The sequence below is a fragment of the Quercus suber genome, unplaced genomic scaffold, assembly GCF_002906115.3.
Source record: "Quercus suber isolate HL8 unplaced genomic scaffold, Cork oak 2.0 scaffold_201, whole genome shotgun sequence".
Classification (NCBI taxonomy): Eukaryota; Viridiplantae; Streptophyta; class Magnoliopsida; order Fagales; family Fagaceae; genus Quercus; species Quercus suber.
The window spans coordinates 800,271-807,104 of record NW_027069659.1 but is presented as its reverse complement, the minus strand read 5'-3'; positions in this window follow the sequence as shown (position 1 = coordinate 807,104).

Here is a 6,834-nt window from a genome sequence, read left to right as displayed (position 1 = left end):
TACCTTAAGCATTGGTGTTAGGCTTTTAGCCGCAGATGTTGAGTAATTGAACTCTATCAAGCCCAATTGGGTTGTATTTGGAAACTTGAAATGTTTCTTTTTTTAATTTGGCTTTTTATTTGTAAGGTTGCAATTTTTTGAAAGATGAAATAAAGAATCAAAGTATTATACATATCATAAGGGAATCAAAGTGGTATCAAATCTTCTTTTTAGGGTAATACACATATAAATGTTTTTCTATTAAAAAAAAAAAAAAAACCTTTGGCATTCCATCAATATGAATGGCCTTCGATCATGCTAGCACTTTAATAAAACAAGTTTCAAATGTATTTTCCTATTGCATGCAAAGCAAATGCAGATGTTGGAATTCGCTATGTTAGTCACCAACTTCTTCTATTCTTCTCTGAAATTATTCAAAAGGAAAAAACATAACTGAATAGTGTTGCAAATGGAGAAAAACGTTCAGAAGAATAGAAGAAAAACGTGGAGAACGAGAAGTTAAAAGAAATAAGATAATCAAGTGGAGTGGGAGTTTTTACGAAAGATAATGCTGAAGCTGGGGTTCATGGACAGCTGGGTAAATCTGGTTATGCAAGGTGTTTCATCAGCAAGCTATTCAGTGGTCATCAATGGTGAGTCTCAAGGTTTTATCTCCCCATCCCGAGGTATAAAACAAGGAGACTCCTTATCACCATATTTGTTCTGGTTCTATGTGGAGGGACTTTCTGCCCTACTTCGAAAAGAAATTGAATCACAACCATCCAGGGGATTATGTCTTGCCAAAATGGGATTAGTATAATCACAACACATCTAGGGAATTATGTCTTGCTGGAATGGGATTAGTATTCTCTCACTGGCTATTAGCCGACGATAGCCTACTGTTTTGCCCAGCCATTCCATCTGAATGTAGTCGCCTACTCCACATCATAGGCACATATGAGCAAGAATTTGGCTAGGCTATAAACTAGTAGAAAACGACTTTATTCTTCAGCCCAAACACGGTTATGGAAGTGAGGGAGAGTATTTGTAATATTCTCAATGCTCAGAGTGTGATAGAGTTTGAGAAATACTTGGGTTTGCCGATGGTGGGAGGAAAGAATAAGGTGAATATTTTTAAGGAACTTTGGGAAAGAATAGCTAAACGGGTTACCAGTTGGAAAGAAAATTTCACTTCGAAAGCAGGGATGAATGTCCAGCTAGATTAAATCTGTTGCACAAGCCATACCGATGTATTCAATGAGCCTGTTCAAGCTGCCAAAAGGCCTCTGCAATGATGTTAACTCTATAATCACAAAATATTGGTGGGGATAGATGAGCAACGAGAAGAAAATGCATTTGATAAATTGGAAAAGGCTGTGTGACCCGAAGAAAAAAAGTGGGATAGGTTTTCGAGATATAAAAAATTTAAATTGGCTATGCTAGCCAAGCAGGCATGGAGCCTAATCAACCAGCCGAATTCCTTGTTCTTTAAAGTATAAAAAGCCAGGTATTTCCCTGCTTATTCTTTCTTGGAAGCTAAACTTAGAAGTAACCCATCGTACGTGTGGAGGAGCCTACTACAAGCTTGGGATATTACACTGGAAGGGTTGAAATGGATGGTGGGGAGTGCAACCTCAATTGATATTGTTAATCATCAGTGGCTACCTCAACCTCCATCCTTTCGCAGGAACGGGCCAAGTCCATTAAAGGTAAGGGAATTGGCGGATGAAGACACAAAGCATTGAGACAAGGCTAAATTAAAGTATTGGTTTGAGAACCATACGTGTGCTGATATCTTAAGCATTCCTTTGACTAACTTGCATGCTAATTACGTGTTGGTGTGGAAGGAGAACAAGTCCCAAACCTTTTCGGTCAAATCAGCGTTGGGGTAGCATAGAGGGTGCTTAACTCGTCGAATGGCGATCAGTCTATGGCTTTTGCAGATGGGCATTTATGGAAGTCAGTGTGGTCCATTAACACTCCTCCAAAGGTACGAAATTTTCTGTAGAAAGCATGCTTAAATATCTTGCCAACCTGAGATAACTTATGTAAGAGAAAAGTGCAGCTGGATCCTCTTTGTGCCGTATGTCACCAACAAAGCGAAACAGTGAGTCACATATTGTGGGAATGTCCCTTTGCCGGTAATGTGGGGGCCTGGTCAGGGGTAAGATCCAAAAAAGCAATGCTCATGCTTCAGACTTCTTCACTTTGATGTGGAGTATGCTCGAGAGACTTCCTCGAAGGGAGATGGAACATTGGGCTATGATAGCATAGGCTATATGGAATGCACTTAACAAATATTGATTTGAAGATACCCAAGCTCGCACAGAGGTTATACTATTGGAAACAAAGTATGGAATGAATAAGAAATTGACTCCTAATGTGTCCACTTGAACATAATATCAAAGTAGTGAGAATCCTTAAGTCCCAAATAGGAAATAATAAAGAATATGGGTTTATATGCTCATGGGTTGGACATTGGATTGGACTTTCGGCGTGTGTGGACTGGGCCCTCTTGTTCAAATAAGAATAAAAATATTTTATTATTTTATTTTTTGGAGTCAATAAGTCTGTATACAGCAATTAATTTTGAAACAGTGTATTTGTTCAGTAATGTATAGATGCATATAGATGCATAGTCCATCATTCATGCAAAAACAACTTTTAGAAAAACTCTTCCAAAGAGAATATTTTGTGCATTCATTTGAATCAAGGAAAGAGAAAGAGACATAGAGTAGTTCGCAGAGCACAGACCTTGTGTGCTTCTTCTCTATGTTGTGGATCATTTTATCTTGGGAGGCATACATTTGTAAGTCTCAAAACACCACAGATTGTGTGAGGGGTGAAATCTGATTTAAGAAAATTGTGTCAAACACAAGACTTAATCTGAATCATTCATTTTTCACACATTTGGTCTGTGAGTTTTTAATTATTTGCAGATTTCTTCTTATATGTTATATATTGCTTTTGCCTATCATATCTATTTGTGTTATTGCTTTATATTTAGATCTATATGTTGTTCCTTTTGCTTAATCACATAGTAAATTATTGAAATATATCCAACAATCTTAAAGCAGATCTTATTTTCTTAATTTATTTTTGTGATTCTGTGAAAAGTTTTGTAAATAATGTGTCGAATTACACTACCATCGTTAACTTGTTTTTTGGTGGTTTGTTGTATTGCCTATTATGGTCTGTGTCAACCGATGTAAGTGCTAATGTTTGTTAGGACATATGTAAAACTTGTTAGGACATATGTTATATAGAATTTGCTAAATCATTTGACAAAACGTACTTTACTTATAATTGGGCAAATCTATGATGTGTTTAATACTTCAAGAAACAAGAGTTCAAGTTTGAGTATTGAAGCCATGCAAATCTGTCCAAGAATCAAGTGAAGAAGTGATATTCATTAAAGCTCGACAGATGTATATATCGAGATTTAATATTTGAATCTCGACAGATAGCTCGACAGCTGTATCTATTGAGAATTACGAAATTTAGATTTCCAGATCTATTTTTCACATATATTCAAGTTATTTGTGTAGGGTTTCTTTCTCACAACCCTAGACATATATAAGGATTATTTTAAGAGCCGTCTCAGATAATGCAAAGTTTGTCGCACTTGTTGTTACATGGATATTGTGACCAAAGATAATCTGCCTTAGTTCACTTTTCTCTTGAAAAAGTTGTTGCGTTTGTACACTGTAGGATTGTAACCAAGGAGCTTCTTGATCTTCATAGTATAGATGAACTGAAGAACTTTGTAGTCAACATCCTTCTCAAGTTGGTGTGTTAGTCACATACTGGGATCCGTGTATCGATGGGTTAGTCACGTGCTTGAAGCCATGCATTGAAAGGAAAGATTATCACTACATTACAAGTCCAATTGTTTATTGGAGTAAGGGTTCAACTGTAGGTTGTTATTAGATACTAGAATTTCTTTTATTTGTACCCCCTTGTTTTAATAATAGTGGATTCTCAGGAGTGGTGACCTTAAATTCTTCCGGTGGGGTTTTGCTTTGGTGGTTTTCCCCATTTGTAAACAAATCACCTGTGTCAAATTTATTTTTTGCTGCATTTAACTTAGTTGGTGATTTGTTTGTACTACCACGTTTATTAGATGTAATTGAACCTAATTAATTTACTTAGGTAATTAATTGGTTAATTTACCAAAAGGGTTAATACATTCTTGGCCTATCAATGTTGATGATTGTGACATCTATTGCGTCAATAAGATTCCTATTACTGTTGTAGTGTTGTAATTAGATTTCGGTGTATAACTGCTGTAGTGTTGTGATTGGGTCTCAGTGTAACATCGTATTTAGTTAAAGTATTTTATTGTGTGAAATTCTTTGATTGCCAGATACGTGTAGCGTAATAACAATATTGCAAGCTTCTCTCTCCCCAGTAGGAGCTTTTTCTCTCTCGACATGGTCTGAGCATATTTCCCTCCCTTCTTATTAAGCGCTACCTTCTCGACCTACTAAGATTATCTCTTTTAGAAATTTTTCTTTCAAAAACTTCTTCAACTATCTCTGGGTAGAAGGTTGGTGTTTTTATTTTCTTTCCATGGAACAAGAAGTTGTGGAAAATCTGTAGAAACTACAGTTGACAAAAGAGGAGGAGCAAGATATTGCTATATCCAAGTGTAACAAGCCTGAGCTGATTGAAGAATGTACTCTTAGTCTGTTTGGACACCTGCTATCAGATTGGCATTAGAACATGAGAGCACTCAAAAGTACTCTAAGAGCAGCATGGAAGATGGGATCTGATGTTCGAATAGTGGAGGTTGGAAACAATATACTCCAGTTCAAATTTAGTTCCATGTATCAATTGAACTGGGTGGAAAGAAATAGTCCTTGGAATTTTGACAATAACCTCCTTCTATTAACATGGTGGAGACAGGGATTATCTTCCACAAATATGAATTTCACCCACTCCCCTTTCTGGGTCTAAGTCTGGGGATTACCCTTTAAGCACATGAATGAAGAAGTAGGAAAGGAACTTGGGAGAAATTTGGGCAATGTCATTGATTTAGATAAAAGGTCCATGCAAGCTAATCAAGCAAAGTTTTTGAGAATCAAAGTTGATTTACCCATCGACAAGCCCCTTTGCAGAGAAGGATACATTTTTGTAGAGAATGGAGGGCGAAGCTGGGTTTTGTTTCGGTATAAGAGACTTCCAGTTTTTTGCTTTCTATGTGGAAAGCTTGGGCACGATGAAAAACACTATAATTCAAGTCAGGTGGAGAAGACAGGTGATAGGCAATATGGAAAGTGAATGAGAGTTGGAGGATCAGCCAAAACTGGAGGTGAAAGGGGCAGTTTCATAGAGTACAGAAAACCAGAGTCCAAGGGCAATGATGGTATGATTTTCAATCTGCAATGCGTGGCAGAAAATCCAGAAATATCAAGTCAATCAGAAGAAGAAAAAAGGGGTGGGTAGTACAGATGTAAGAATTTAGGGCGGCAGATGGTAGTGGAAAATGGTATGGGAACCAGCACCTCAAATCAAAGGCACCAAAACAGCTCACAAGGATGGGACAACACAGAAGGGAGGAAGCGAGATCAGAAACTTGATATTAAAAATTGTAATCAAAGTAAGGAGATTCAATCAAATCTGGTTAGGGAGCCTTTTATTCAAGTTAAGGATGGCGTGGCAGCAGTGGACAAAGGGAGTGGGTCATGTCTTGAGAAACAAGAGGCCACTAGCTCAATAAAGCCTATAGCAGAAATGAAGGCAAAAGAAAGTAATAGTAACCAAATAGTAGGCCCAGATAATGAAGGAAAAGGCTTAAGTAAAGGCAATTGGAAGAGGATAGCAAGGGAGAAGGGGAAAGCCCAAGATGTGGATATGAATGCACAAGCCCATTAGGTTAGGAAAAAAAGAGGTGGTAATATAGAGGCTTTATTAGAAGCTGAAGGTGTTGATAAAAAACATCTCTATAAAGGAAAAGATTGTGGAGGAAACCATGGAGATTATGAAACAGCAGTGTCTACCTTACAGCACCGCTAAGAGCAATGAATCTTTTAGCCTGGAACTGCTGAGGGCTTGGGAACCCTCAGACAGTTCAAGTTTTGCGCGAATATGCGCAAAGATGGGATCCCAAAATAATATTCTTATCTGAAACAAAGTTAAAAAAGAGAAGTATGGAAAAGGAGAAGGAGAAGGCAGGGTTCAGAAATGGTCTAATTATCTCTAGTATGGGGAGAAGTGGCAGACTAGCGTTGCTTTGGTTCTGGTGGAGGTTCAGGGCTACTCGAATCATTACATAGATGCAACTATTACTGATTCGTCCTCTGGTTTCAAATGGCGTATCACTGGATTTTATGGGCATTCTGAAACTCACAGAAGAAAGGAGTCTTGGGATATGATTAGGGAGCTGAATAAAAGGTACTCTCTTCCATGGCTATGTTTTGGAGATTTTAATGAAATTTTAACCATAGGGGAAAAGTTGGGGGGGTGCAAGAAGACATCAGAAGCAAATTGAGGATTTTTGTGATGCAATTAATAAGTGTGGTTTCAAAGATTTAGGATATAACGGACCTGACTTCACGTTGTGCAATATGCGAGAAGGCGAGGAGAGGATTTATCTTAGACTGGACAAAGCACTAGCAACATTAGAGTGGATTGATCAGTATAATAATATGAGAGTCCATCATCTTATGGACTCTGTCTCTGACCATTGCACTTTGTTGATTATGGATTGATTCAGTCTCCCAAAGACCGCAAAAAAGGAGAAGGTTCCACTTTGAAGCGATGTGGACAAAAGGAGAAGATTGCGAGAGCATCATTAGTGAAGTTTGGGAGAGTGGGGTTGATTTAAATACCCCAAATGGTGTTGCTGTGAGG